Source organism: Anomalospiza imberbis, chromosome 11 (genome assembly GCF_031753505.1).
Source record: "Anomalospiza imberbis isolate Cuckoo-Finch-1a 21T00152 chromosome 11, ASM3175350v1, whole genome shotgun sequence".
Classification (NCBI taxonomy): Eukaryota; Metazoa; Chordata; class Aves; order Passeriformes; family Viduidae; genus Anomalospiza; species Anomalospiza imberbis.
This window is the reverse complement of record NC_089691.1, coordinates 2818073-2832950: the sequence shown is the minus strand read 5'-3', so window position 1 is coordinate 2832950 and position 14878 is coordinate 2818073. Positions and strand designations below refer to the sequence as shown.

Genomic DNA, 14878 nt, shown 5'->3' with positions numbered 1-14878 from the left:
TCGATCCTGTGGAGTCACTCAGGGCTCAAGAAGGGAGCAGGGCAAGGTTTTCAGAATCCTTCAACCTTGACTTAACCTTAATGAAAATGGCAGATGAGTGAACTCTTTGCCACCTTGACCCTGATTATTCTGTCAGTAAAAAGGGAAATTCAGAACTTGCCTCCAGCATTCTCCATGATCTTTAAAGTGCCATTCACCAGCACTTGCAAATGATTCAATTCGTGATCCAAATCTAGATGGAAGCAGAGACCAGACCCATTTCCATGGTGTGCTGGGATCCCCTTCTGCATTAGGGAACTGGGCACTGCAAGGGGGTCAGGTAAGGCTATGGGATCCAGATTTGAATGGACATGGCCAAAGCTGGACAGGGGCTTGGGAATCTCTGGGCTGGCTCCTGGACACTCTCCACCCTCTTTCCCTGCCCCGTGTAACATTTCTGGAGAGGAAAATGGGGCTGCCCAGGGTCCCCGGGGTCTCTCTTCCTCCCACAAAAGAAACCCTCCCTAAAGCCCAGGGGAAAAGCATCCCCCAGCGCTTCCCGGGGAGCAGGGAGCGCTGTCCCGGGAAAGGGGAACCAGGCTGCCGGCTCACCTGCTTCCCGCGCTTGCAGCGGAGCAGCCTGGGCAGCCCTGGCAGGCAGGGCCACAGCCAGGAGGAGCAGGAGGAAGAGGCGCAGAGCAAGGGCCATGGTGCCTTGCCCTCTGCCAGTCCCGCAGCTCTTGCTGCCACCGCTGTCCTCACACAGCTGTCGCAGTGTCAGCACCACTGCTGCCAGCGCCGCTGCTGCCACAGCAGTTGTGCTCAAGGACTGACTGCTCGGTCGTTGTGGTGCTGTGCAACCACGGGGCTCTGGCACCTCTGTGACCTCAGAGCCTGCTGTGACCTCAGCCTGCTGTGACCCCAGAGCCTGCTGTGACCTCATGGCCTTGGCTGTACCCCCAGAGTGTACCCCCATCTATGCCAAATGGACTGGCCTGACTGTAAATCTTTTGCTTGATCCAAGGGCAATGGCCCAGCAAAAACCTTTGTTTTGCCTGCTGGCATTGCAGGCCAGGCTGTGTCCCTGGAAATGTTCTTGATGGCTTCCCTCTTTTCCTGGGCATGCCACTGGAGGAGGTCCAGGCCCAGATGATTCCACTGAAGGAAATGTGCCCTCAGCCCGGCCTGGCTCCTGCCTGCCCTCACTGTGGGCATCCACAGCTGCTCCTGGGCATGGAGCTCAGCCAGGGCTGGTGCCGGCTGGGCTTTGCTGGTGGTACCACCTGGACATATCTATGACAACTCTATTTCTTTATTTGAACATAAAATTTGGTCCAAGCCCTGCCCTGGCAGAGAGGGGCTGCCCACCTTCAGTCGTCTTTGGGCAACAGGACCAGGGGGCTCTGGGGCAGAGGGTCTCGTTGTGGAGGGATGAGTTTTGGGATGGGCTCAAGACATTAGTGCAGCCGCAGCAGGGCAGATAGGGACAGGAGTGAAGAGCTGGGAACACAGGTCGAGTTCTCTCTGCCTGAGTTTTTAGGCTCCTCTTCTGAAGATGCACAGGGAGCACCTTTGGAGAGAAGAGGGGTTGAAGCCCCCGGCTGCCAGTGGCACACTGGGACCCTCCGCACAGCAGGGCCCAGAGATGGCAAGGCTCCCCAGCACGGCTGGAGCTGCTGGCACAGCTTGGCCCAGCTGGACAGCTGCCCCTCAAGGCCCCGGCGAGCAGGGGACGGCTCTGGGCAGGCTCCTTGGCCAGGAACGGGCCCCAGAGCGCGTCTGCATTTTGAGGGCAATCTCGAACCCGCTCTTTCTCCTCCCCACCTTGCCTTGTCTCCGCCCTGTGCCCCTGGGGCTGCTCTTGGCCAGAATTAATAATCTGTGATTGTTCTATCAGGAAAAGGACATGGAGAAGTTGCTCCAGCATGCACCATGGTCTTCACACTGTGACTTGCCAGCACTTTCAGTCAATCCATATCTCGATCCCAGTGTAGACGGAAGCACAGTCCAGAACCGTTTTCATGCTCTGCTGGGTCATGCTCTGCGAGGCCCTTGTCGTGCCCACGGCGTTGCTCGGCAGCCCCATCGGAGCCCGGGGCCGCGGCCATTCACCGCCGGGGCCGGAGCTGGCACGACAAGGGTGCGGTGGATACCGGAAACCCCGCCCGGCCCCCAAGGATGGGCTCTGGTCGCCCGCCGGTCCCGCAGGCCGGGCCCAAGGCTTTGCAGGAAGCTTCCTGCCGACTTTGCAGCACCTCGACCGGGAGTGTCCCTTTGCTGTGCTGAGAAAACTGAAAAACCCCCTCTAGTTTAACCCCGGTGCACACCTCCTGAGGGATCCCTGCACAGCACAGCAGAGACTATCAATACTCCTTTGTGCTTCAAGAGGGATTCCTGCGCCCCTCAGAAGAGACCCCAAAAGAGCCCTGTGTGCCTCACGATGAATCCGTGCACTCCTTAGAAGAGACCCCAAAATATCTCAGTGGGCCTCATGTGGGATTCCTGCACCCCTCAGGAGAGTCCCCAAAAGAGCACTGCTTGCTTCATGAGGGATCCGTGCACACCAATGCAGAAACCCCAAGCCAGCCTTGAGTGCCTCACAAAAGAACCCAGCCTCCTGCCCACCTTCGGAAGGACTCAGCTCCTCTCCAGGCCTTGACGGCAAGCACTAACCCGCCACGTTAATCACGAGGAACTCAAGCCCCGGCCAGCCTTACAGAGGTCTCCCGTCACCTGTATGATCCCAAATCCCCTAAGAACCTCATGAGGAGCCCCTGCCACGTGCCCTGCTTACAAAGGACGCAAAGCCCCACATTTCTTACTGCAAAACCCTGCACCCACAACACCCCCCGCCACCTCGTGGGCCCCATGACGGAGCCCGGTCGTCTGCCAGCCTTACAGGGGTCCCCTCATCACCTGCATGCCATGTAGTAGAGTATAGATTACCAATTAAATGCAATTTTATTTTTGATTCTAGAAATGTAAAAATGTTCTACGTTTTTCTGAATTCTAAAACTACTTTGAAAAATATGGAACTGTGTGGGAAAAGGGACGAAATATTTGGAGAATTTTCTATGAATAATATTCCTAAAACTTGAAAAATGAAAAATAAACATAGTAGCTGCTGGTCTCGGGAGCCTGATGCCCGGCTGCTGCCTGTCCATCACTGGCTGTGACCAGACAAGCAGCTCTGCCAGTGCTGGTGGTACCACCCAGGGACCAGAGCTGAAGCACAAAGATGTTGCTCAAGCCCTTTCCAGGCAAGAGGGCTGCACCTTCAGTCCCGGAAAGACAACAGAGGCAGCATCCTCGGGGACAGAGGGTCCTGTTCCGGGGGGTGGCAGCATGTCCCCAGCAATAAGTGGGCAATGCAGCTGTGGAAGGGACAATGGACACGGGCACAGAGATGCATGACAGGTCCAGTTCTCCCTGACTGAAGTCTTTGGCCGGTCTTGTGAAGCAGCAGAGGTGCTCCTGTGGAGAGAGGAGCGGGTGAGGCTCCCGGCTGCCAGTGGCACACTGGGACCCTCCTGCACAGCAGGGCCCAGAGCTGGCAAGGCTCCCCAGCACGGCTGGAGCGGCTGGCACAGCTTGGCCCAGCTGGACAGCTGCCCCTCAAGGCCCCGGCGAGCAGGGGACGGCTCTGGGCAGGCTCCCTGGCCAGGAGCGGGCCCCAGAGCGCGTCTGCCTTTCGAGGGCAATCTCGAACCCGCTCTTTCTCCTCCCCACCTTGCCTTGCCTCCGCCCTGTGCCCCCGGGGCTGCTCTTGGCCCGAATTAATAATCCGTAATTGTTCTATCAGAAAGGGGGCATGGAGAAGTTGCTCCAGCATGCACCATGGTCTTCACACTGTGACTGGCCAGTGTTAAAAACAGGCGAATCAGAGCCAGAGTATTTTAAAAAGCCTGGGCCTGTTTATTAAAAACAAAGGCAACTGAGGACGAGGCCCCAGGATAAGCCCAGGACCTCGGCAGCAAGTCAGAGTCTCAAAAAGTAACAAGTGTCTGTGCACAGGGCACAGAGTGCTTCTTTGGCTACAAAGTCCGCAGAAAGACCCCGGGTGGCCAGCACCTGGGGCTGTTAAAGTCTCTGGACGCTGACGATTGGTGCGTTCCTGATCCCTTTGCTGATTGGCCCTCTTTCTGCTCGCTGGTTGGTCCATAAGGTGGTGCATTCCTGGCCAATCATTCTGGAATTTCGAGGCACTATTGGCTGGTCAATCCCTCCAATCGCAGGCTGAACTGGTGATATCACTCTTCGATGCACCTCATCTCCTCCCCCTGGTTGGCAACCATGCACATCCACTTAACTCACAGTACATATTTAACTTTGTGGAACTGTTCACTACATTAACAATCCATTACGTTAGCTGGCAATTCCTTATGACTCATTTGAAACAATTAACCATCATCAACCCCACCTACTAAAGCAAGTTTATTTATAACAGCCAGCACTTTCAGTCAATCCATATCTCGATCCCAGTGTAGACGGGAGCGCAGTCCAGAACCGTTTTCATGCTCTGCTGGGCTCCCCGCGTGCTTTAGGGAACTGGGCAATGCAAGGAGCTCCTGCGTCAGTGCGAGAAGGCACGGCCTGACTTGTAGCCTCCTGTGCCCCAGAGAACCGCCGTGGCTGTAAAGGTGTTTGGCTGCAGCACAGGGCCAGGGCGCAGCGAGGCCCTTGTCGCGCCCCCGGCGTTGCTCGGCAGCCCCATCGGAGCCCGGGGCCGCGGCCATTCACCGCCGGGGCCGGAGCTGGCCCGACAAGGGTGCGGTGGATACCGGAAACCCCGCCCGGCCCCCAAGGATGGGCTCTGGTCGCCCGCCGGTCCCGCAGGCCGGGCCCAAGGCTTTGCAGGAAGCTTCCTGCCGACTTTGCAGCACCTCGACCGGGAGTGTCCCTTTGCTGTGCTGAGAAAACTGAAAAACCCCCTCTAGTTTAACCCCGGTGCACACCTCCTGAGGGATCCCTGCACAGCACAGCAGAGACTACCAATACTCCTTTGTGCTTCAAGAGGGATTCCTGCGCCCCTCAGAAGAGACCCCAAAAGAGCCCTGTGTGCCTCACGATGAATCCGTGCACTCCTTAGAAGAAACCCCAAAATATCCCAGTGGGCCTCATGTGGGATTCCTGCACCCCTCAGGAGAGTCCCCAAAAGAGCACTGCTTGCTTCATGAGGGATCCGTGCACACCAATGCAGAAACCCCAAGCCAGCCTTGAGTGCCTCACAAAAGAACCCAGCCTCCTGCCCACCTTCGGAAGGACTCAGCTCCTCTCCAGGCCTTGACGGCAAGCACTAACCCGCCAGGTTAATCACGAGGAACTCAATCCCCGGCCAGCCTTACAGAGGTCTCCAGTCACCTGTATGATCCCAAATCCCCTAAGAACCTCATGAGGAGCCCCTGCCACGTGCACTGCTAACAAAGGACCCAAAGCCCCGCATGTCTTCCTGCAAAACCCTGCACCCACCACACCCCCCGCCACCTCATGTGCCCCGTGACGGAGCCCGGTCATCTGCCAGCCTTACAGGGGTCCCCCCATCACCTGCACGTCATGGAAAAGCCAGGCCTGCCATTAACCCGAGCCAGCAGCCTGTTCCCTGACAGAAACCAGTTCCCTTCTGGGCATCCCCCAGAGTTGTGGGGCCGGCAGCATCTGTAGGAGCAATGGGGAGCATGAGCCCGCGCTGTGCTGCGCTGCTGAGCTGGCAGCACGGTGGATACGGCCAGGACGTTCTCTGCTTCCCCCAGAGCTGGGGCCTGCAGGCACCTTGCCGCCCCTCGGCACAGGCTGTGCCACCCAGCAAAGCCTGGCCGGCCGGGAGGAGAGCCCGGGGCCAGCAGGAAGCTGAGAGAAGCCCCTGCTCTAGAAGTGAGGCAGTTGTTGCAGAAGCAAACAAAGATGGTGACTTGAAGAGATTCCCACTGTGCTCAAAGTTTGCCTCTGAAGACTGAGAGCTGAGCTTGTCAGAAATCCCAGAACACGTCAGGGAAAAGGTTTTGTGTTAGATGTTGTGATCAGGCACAAGTCTCCAGTGGGAAAAGAGCCTCTGAAGCCGGCTGTGAGTCTTGGGGTGTGCTACTTCTTAGAAAAGTATAGATTACCAATTAAATGCAATTTTATTTTTGATTCTAGAAATGTAAAAATGTTCTAAGTTTTTCTGAATTCTAAAGCTACTTTGAAAAATATAGAACTGTGTGGGAAAAGGGTCGAAATATTTGGAGAATTTTCTATGAAAAATATTCCTAAATCTTGAAAAATGAAAAATAAACATGGTAGCTGCTGGTCTCAGGAGCCTGATTCCTGGCTGCTGCCTGCCCATCACTGGCTGTGACCAGACAAGCAGCTCTGCCAGTGCTGGTGGTACCACCCAGGGACCAGAGCTGAAGCACAAAGATGTTGCTCAAGCTCTTCCCTGGCAGGAGGGCTGCACCTTCAGTCCTGGAAAGACAACAGAGGCAGCATCCTCGGGGACAGAGGGTCTTATTCTGGAGGGTGGCAGCATGTCCCCAGCAATAAGTGGGCAATGCAGCTGTGGAAGGGACAATGGACACGGGCACAGAGATGCATGACAGGTCCAGTTCTCCCTGACTGACGTCTTTGGCCGGTCTTGTGAAGCTGCAGAGGCGCTCCTGTGGAGAGAGGAGCGGGTGAGGCTCCCGGCTGCCAGTGGCACACTGGGACCCTCCTGCACAGCAGGGCCCAGAGCTGGCAAGGCTCCCCAGCACGGCTGGAGCTGCTGGCACAGCTTGGCCCAGCTGGACAGCTGCCCCTCAAGGCCCCGGCGAGCAGGGGACGGCTCTGGGCAGGCTCCCTGGCCAGGAGCGGGCCCCAGAGCGCGTCTGCCTTTCGAGGGCAATCTCGAACCCGCTCTTTCTGCTCCCCAACTTGCCTTGCCCCTGCCCTGTGCCCTTGGGGCTGCTCTTGGCCAGGCAGCCTCAGTGGGAGCCAGCACTGGCTGCAGCCCCAGCGGGCCCCCCAGGACAAGGCCCAGCAATGAAGAGGCCAATGAAAGCACTGGGCAGCAGCAGAACCCTCAGCAGAGCTCTTTGGACAACCACGGACGTGCCACAGCTCCACTGCAGCCTCACTGGGAACATTCCCTGTCTACATTAGGCTTTCAAAAGAAGCTGTTTGAGGGAATGATGAACAAAATACTCACCGTTTTCTCTTCCAATACATCCAAATTCCTGCACAGCATAAAATGAAGACAAGCTCCAAAAGAAGCATGCCTGCCATGATCCCTAGCTAGCAGCGTGTTCCCTTACAGAAACCCGTTCCAATGCCCTTCTGGGAATCTGGAACAGGTGTTGTGGGGCCGGCAGCATCTGTGGGAGCAATGGGGAGCGTGAGCCTGCGCTGTGCTGCGCTGCTGAGCTGGCAGCACGGTGGATACGGCCAGGACGTTCTCTGCTTCCCCCAGAGCTGGGGCCTGCAGGCACCTTGCCGCCCCTCGGCACAGGCTGTGCCACCCAGCAAAGCCCAGCCGGCCGGGAGGAGAGCCCGGGGCCAGCGCAGCTGCTTGGGCAGTCGCTGCTTGGAGGGACACGGGCCAAACCCATCCCTGAGCAGCCCCTGCCAGCCCTGGCCCTCCCTGCCCCGTGACAGCTCCCCCAGCCCCAGGGGACAGAGTCAGGCCCTGTCAGGAGCCAGTGCAGCCCCTGCCCAGTCAGGAGCCAGGGCTGGCTCTGGCCCTGGGCTCGCAGCAGGGCTCCCGCTCGGGGCTGCTCCTGTGCCTTGGGCCTCTGGGCGCTCAGGGCCAGCTGCGGGAGCAGCTGCAGCGGGAGGGGCGTTTGTGCCTGAGTCCCGATTCCCTGGGGCTGGGAACGAGCTCCAGAGGCCTCGAAGCTGAGGCGCCTCCAGCTTTGGCTGCTGCCATGCCGTGCAAGGGCACGGCCTGGGGGAAGAGCTGCTGACACACAGCCCCGCCGAGGGCTGAGCCCAGCTGAGCCCGGCGCAGCAATTACCTCCTGCGCCTCTACCCGTGCCTGTGTCCATGCCTAGCATCGCCTTCCTTCCTCCAGCTGTGGTGGGCACTGAGCCACTGCTTCCTCTTGGATGTGCCACCTTCAGCATAGACTTTTTCTCTTTTGCTTTAGAAAGGAAAAAGGACAGCTGGATCAGATGGAACCATTCACCATTCCAGGACATGACATCTTCAGGAGACAATACTTGTCAAAGTCATGGATAAGGATCAGTAGAAAATGGCCAGGTTACTTGGGCTGTGCCAATGACCTCACTCACAAAAGCAGCCCCTACACCTGGTCTGCCCAGAGATCGGGAAATTACAGGGGAGCTCAGGGTGTGCATGGCCCATGCTGCAGGTTGGCTCCCTGGCAGCTGGTGCCAAATGCCTTCCTGCAGAGGCTGGGGAGAAGCTGCAGCCAGGCCAGGCTGGCAAACAGCCCTGCAGGCCGTGAAAGCAGCAGCAGGGCAGCCAGGCCGCCATGGATCCCTTCCCGCTGTGCCGGGCACGGTGTGCCAGATGTGCAGGGAAAGGCCCCGGCTGCTGAGTCCCAGGGGAAGGCTGAAGGAAATGCACCCACCACGGCGACTCTCCAGGTCAGTCAGCATCTGGTCTAGATGTTTGGCTGCCTCCAGGGATTTACTGTCTCCTCTGTCCTTGTTCTTCCATGTAGGAGGACCTTAACAGAACATTGTTCCACGTCTCCTTCAGGCCAGAGTGGCAGTGAGTGCCCCTGGGTGATTGGTGCCCTCCAAGGCACTCCCTCAGCTCTGCCTTCCACTCAGGAGCAGGGGCAGGGGGACCACGTGCCTGCGGTGGCCCCACACTGGGATGGAAGGAGCCCCTTGCGGGGCAGTTGGGGGAGAAAGGACTCCCTGGAGCTGCCAGCAGCTCTAAACCCAGCCCCAGCCTGGGCCAGGGCTTGGCAGCAGCAGCAGGAGCAGCTCAGGCTCCCTGGGGCCAGCAAAGGAGCTGCCAAAGGCACAGCCCCGGGGCACAGCCCTGGGCCCGGCCCCTTCCCTCTCTGCTCTTCTCCGTGGCTGCACAGAGCACCCGGAAGGACACACTGGCATGGCACATGGGTGGAAGATGGAGAGCTAAATGCTCCTTCCTCCCACTGACAGCGATCCTGTGGGATCACTGTTGGGCACAAGAGTAGAAATTCGGAGGACAGGATTTCCAGAATCCATCCAACTTCAAAGCATCTTTATGGAAATCACACATGAATATTACTCTGGACAATAATTACTCGGTTAGGAAAGGGTTGCCGATAACTTACCTTCACCAAGCTCCAAGACGCTTGAACCGTGGTTTGCCCGCATTTCTAAAAGATGCGAGTCACGGTCCCAATCTAGAAAGGAGCACGGATGGGAAATGTTCCTTGGTGTGCTGGGATCCCCTTCTATGGGGAAGTGAGCACTGCAAGGGGCTCAGGTCATGCTGTGTGCCCGCACTGCCAAGCAGCAGAGAGGGCAGCTCAAGCCTCAGCAGGGCTCAGCAGGCCCAGAGGCGCAGCAATTACCTCCTGTGACTGTGCCTGGCATCGCCTCCCTTCCTGCAGCAGAGGCTGCCAATGAGCCACTGCTTCCTCCGGGAATCTCAGCCTTCAGCACAGCCTCTCCTTCCATCTCTGTGGAAAGGAAAAGGGACAGCTGGATCAGGTGGGGCTGTTCCCCACTGGGAAGGTGGCATCTTCAGGAGGCAATGCTTGTCTCTGTCATGCATGAGATTCAGGATAAAGACTAGGTTATTGGGGCTGCTCCAGGGCCCGCCCTCCTCCAAAGAGCTGCCCCTCCAGATGTGTTCAGAGAGCGGGAAATTGCAGGGGATCTCAGGTTGGGCTCCCTGGCAGCTGGTGCCAAATGCCTTCCTGCAGAGGCTGGGGAGAAGCTGCATCCAGGCCAGGCTGGCAAACAGCCCTGCAGGCCGTGAAAGCAGCAGCAGGGCAGCCAGGCCGCCATGGATCCCTTCCCGCTGTGCCGGGCACGGCGTGTCCAGATGTGCAGGAAAAGCCCCCGGCTGCTGAGTCCCAGGGGAAGGCTGAAGGAAATGCACCCACCACGGCGTCTCTCCAGGTCAGTCAGCATCTGGTCTAGATGTTTGGCTGCCTCCAGGGATTTACTGTCTCCTGTAGGTTTGTTGCTCTCTCTCGGAGGACCTTAGCAGAAGTGTTTGCATTTCAGAAGAATGGATCTCACAAAACCAGGGCTCAGCCTGTGGGATCAGCAGGGACACACGACTCACCCCTGCGATGGGAGCCAGGCTTCTGTGCAGCAACCAGGAAAGGAGCCTGGAAAGTCTTCCCTGCAGACACACCTGTAACTCAACAGGCACAGAAGCTTCTGTCACTGGCTTCCTGCCAGGTTGTCAATGATTATTCTTTTAGGAACATTGACAACATACCTGCAGGAGGCTTAAGAGGCTGGAAATCTTCCTGCAGCCAAGCTGCTGGAGAAGCCTTCCTAGCATGCTCATCTAGAAGGGAGCACAGAACAGAACCATTTCCTGGTGTGCTGGGATCCCCCTCTGCCTTTGGGAACAAGGTGGTCAGGCAAGGCCGTGGCAGCCAGATGTGAAAGGACATGGCCAAAGCCGCACAGGGGCCTGGGGAGCTCTGGGCTGGCTCCTGGACACTCTCCACACTTTTGGTAGGCCCTGTGCAACATCCCTGGGAGGGCGGCTGGAGCAGCCCAGGGTCCCTGAGGGCTCTGTCCCTCCCTCTGAGGAAACCCTCCCTAAAGCCCAGGGGAAAAGCATCACCCAGTGCTTCCCGGGGAGCAGGGAGCGCTGTCCCGGGAAAGGGGAACCAGGCTGTTGGCTCACCTGCTTCCCGCGCTTGCAGCAGAGCAGCCTGGGCAGCCCTGGCAGGCAGGGCCACAGCCAGGAGGAGCAGGAGGAAGAGGCGCAGAGCAAGGGCCATGGTGCCTTGCCCTCTGCCAGTCCCGCAGCTCTTGCTGCCACCGCTGTCCTCACACAGCTGTCCCAGTGTCAGCACCACTGCTGCCAGCGCCGCTGCTGCCGCAACAGTTGTGCTCAAGGACTGACTGCTCGGTCGTTGTGGTGCTGTGCAACCATGGGGCTCTGGCACCTCTGTGACCTCAGAGCCTGCTGTGACCTCAGCCTGCCGTGACCCCAGAGCCTGCTGTGACCTCATGGCCAGGCTGGAGTGGTGTGGGCAGTGGGATCTGCCTTCTTTGGCAGGGAGCTCACCCTGCCCAACGGCTCTGTCCGAGCGTTGTGACACATCCCACCCCAGCTGATCTCACAGGATGGGGCATGAAGGGATGGAGAGCAGCCCGGCCAAGAAGGCTGGTGCTAGATGAGAGGCTGGAAATGAGTCAGCCATGTGCATCCAAAGGAGAGTGCCCAGGAGGTTGACGGAGGTGATTCCACCTCTTTGCTCTGGTGAGACTCCACCTGGAGTACTGCGGAAGGTGTTTTATACTGCTGGCCGGGGGTCTGTGTACAAATCACGAACGGGACAGGACTGCTGAGGAACGCGTCTCGAGCTGTTTATTTTCTAGCATCAGCCTCATTACATGGTGACGACAATGGGAGGATGCCAGCAGCTCACATCCCCGGCAGCAGACAAAGAACTTAATGTGATAACTTACTTTAAAAGCTTTTTGACCAATCACACAAAGCAAAAGCATATTGACAATAGATTTATCCAACCTCTATAAGCACACGTACCTTTTGTTAATACAGTGCTCGCTTCTTTCAAATACAATACCTACTTGTATTGTAAGCCTTAAAACCCAATGCACAGAGCTCCATTATTAAGCTTAGAACTTCCTAATATCTTGCTAGAGATACTTTTCTGTAGCCTAGGGAGTCATTCTAGCCAAGCGGTAATACACAGACCATTGTACTGTTTGTCCTTACTTTTCCACTTCTTCTATACTTTTTCTGCTGACAAATCTTACAGCTACTGCTTAGCTCTAATCGCAGTTCTGCTGTCTCTGAGGCCTGCCTTTTGCAGCTTTCCCAAAACCCTCTAATTTTAAAGATTCCCGCGTTTTACAGCGTCTTCTGTGAGCCAGAGAGAAGTTTGATAAGAGGATCCATGTTTACCCCTGAAAGAATTTTCTACCAAAGTCGTTGACATAGAAACCAAGAAAGCAAGAAGGATAAATAAGAGAAACCTGCAACTGCCTATTCCAATAAGCACTTGGCTTGCCTCTGGTGACCAATGAGTAAACTTATGTGCTTTGGAAGAATGTAGAAAAAGCATGCATTCTAGAATAAAACCAGGGTTTGAAGCCTTCTGGAAATGGCGTGTGTTGCCTTGTATTTTCTCCGTCTCTACCGTGACAGAGTACTGCATCCAGCTCTGGGTCCCCAGCACAGGAAGGACACGGTTCTGTTGGATCTAGTCCAGAGGAGGGGCAAAATGCTCTGAGGGCTGGAGCCCTTCTGCTTTGGAGACAGGCTGGGAGAGCTGGGGGTGTTCAGCCTGGAAGAGAGAAGACTCCAGGGAGACCTGATTGCTGCCTTTCAGTACCTTAAGGGGGCTTGTAAAAGAGATGGGACAGAATTCTTAGTAGGGCCTTTTGTGACCAGACCGTGGGGGAATGGTTTTAATCTAAAAGACGGTCAATTCAGACTAGACAAAAGAAACCCATTTTTTACACTGTAGCTTTCGAAACCCTGGCACAGGTTGCCCAGAGAGGTGGACACGCATCCCTGCAGTCATTCAAGCTCGTGCTCTGAGCAACCTGACCTAGTCAAAGGTGTCCCTGCTCACTGCAGGGCATTGGACTAGATGGCCTTTAAACGTCCCTTCCAACCCAAGCCACTCTGTGCTCCTGTGCTCCATCAAAGCAGTGCGGGATTAGTGCTGGGGTGACGATGCTGGCACCTGTATTTTGGTAGTTGTGCCATTTAGCAAATGGCCAAGAGAGGATTGGTGGGCTGGGCAGTGAAGTCTGCAAATAACACACAGTGTGCTCAAGGAGAAACAGGAGAGGAACACAGCTTCCAGTGCAGATAAATGCCAGCATTTTGCTGCCCATTCCATCTTAAGAAACAAAGGAATGTCCTGAAGATCCCTTCCTGTGGGTGCACTATTGGCTGTATCAGTACCTGTGTTCTGTAAAACAGGTAAATTGTTACAGCTTCTTGCCCTGTTTATCGCTGGATAAAACCCAAATGCTGCCTTGCTCCCTGTCTACTTTCTTCCAAGTCAAGGCAAATTTTGTTCATTCTTGAGTGGGACATATTCATCTGCTCCCAAGCAAATTCTTCTTGCCATTCACACAATGTGGATTTGTTCGAATCAGACTGTAACTAAGGCCTACCTCTCACTAGAATTCAAGTTGATGCATTGTGAGGCAAAGTGTCGAGTAATTTGTCCTGGTGTCTGGCACTGTAGAGGGTTTTTCTGTAATTAAATGACATTTCAAGACAGCTGTAGTCTACCATACTTCTGGCATCCTAGAAATGAAGAAACAGCCTTTGAAACAGGATTTTATCCTTTCTTCCTCCTCCTCCTCCCAGGAATTTTAATCTCTGAGGTCTAAGCTCTTCAGCTGCCTCACAAACATTGTTTTAATTCAGACTGGCATCCATGCAGTGAGCCACAAATCAGGACAGTGGCTGGGAAGCCTGAAGCAATGCAGGTTTATAGCGCTGAAAACAATAATCTGTTACCCAGGTTAAGCCAAGCACTTCCCAAATAACTCTACCTATCCTCAGGGATGTTTCCAAAAGGATCACTGTGACAGCTGGGAGTGGGGAAAGAGAGTGTCATCAGCATTAAAAATACAGCTTTCTGAGATCTTTATATTCCAATAAAAAGAGAGTCAAATTTGTCCATATATGGAACATTAACTAAGGAGTGAATGACAGATTGTCAAAATAATTGCTTGAGGAAGAAAAAAAAAACAAAAACCATAAATTAAAATCTGTTCATGTGTAGATAATACGTAAACCATCCGGCCAAGAAAAAAAACAGGCGTGCCAAAACTAAAAGCAATAAGGCTGTTCCCTCTGTCTCAATACAGAAAAAAAAAAAAAAGACTGAAAAGAATCAGAGATCCTCAAGACCATTACTATATACAGGAGCTTCCAGGTATTGGGGAAAAAATGAAGGAAACTGTAGTGTGCAATTCACAGAGGTAACCTGGAATTTATTGGTGAACTTGTTGCAAAATTTCTGAGAGCAGACTGGAAAAGCATAGGGACTGATCAGACCATGTGTGGGCATTTCCAGCAGTGTGGGGGATGTTTCTGGGAGCAACTGCAGGGAAGAAAAGCAGCACACGGTTACTGGGCGTCCTAGGGCGACGCTATGATGCTCGTATCCCCGATGGTGTGTTCTGTTGATGCTGGATATTATATGGTGTGCCTTCCAGACGGGCTCTGACAGCGAAGGCGGGGAGAAGAAGAAGCACGGAGTTTGTTATCAGAGACTGCACTCACTCCTCCACAGTCTGCTGGAACACAGAACTCCACGGTGTTCTCTGGCCACGGACGGGGCAGAACACCGCGCTCCTTTGCTTTTTAGTTGCTTTAGCTAGCTGAGGCAGTCCAAGTTTTCCCTCGACTGGTTTTCTTTCCCTTTCCTTGGATCCGTTCAAACCTGCTCCGGACCGGGACCTGGGGAAGCGCCGAGAGCTTGCACTCTGTGGCCCACGGGGGGCTACTCTGGGCAGCAGCCTTTCCCAGTGCCAGAGGGACTGATAACAGAGCCACCATCCACCAGAGAGATTTTCTGAATCTGTCATCTCTTCAGAGCGACAAATGAGTTTTGTCATCTGGTATTGCTCATTTTTTGGGCTGGGGAGTGCTTTGCCTGTTAAATATACAGGTTTTTTCCACTTCTCTCTGAGGACTTTTTTCCCAAACTGATTGGGGGGAGGGGCGGTGTGAGCTTGATTTCTGGGGCGGGCCCTTTTGGGGGTTTTCTCCCAAATTTGCCCTAAAGCAGGA

At 55.3% G+C, this 14878-nt stretch overlaps 1 long non-coding RNA gene across 1 annotated transcript in view; it reads right to left on the bottom strand.

Moving 5' to 3' along the window:
• LOC137480448 (uncharacterized) overlaps positions 1-14878 on the bottom strand; it is a 213451-nt gene that overhangs the window by 58310 nt on the left and 140263 nt on the right. The gene's annotated exons all lie outside the window — the stretch shown is intronic.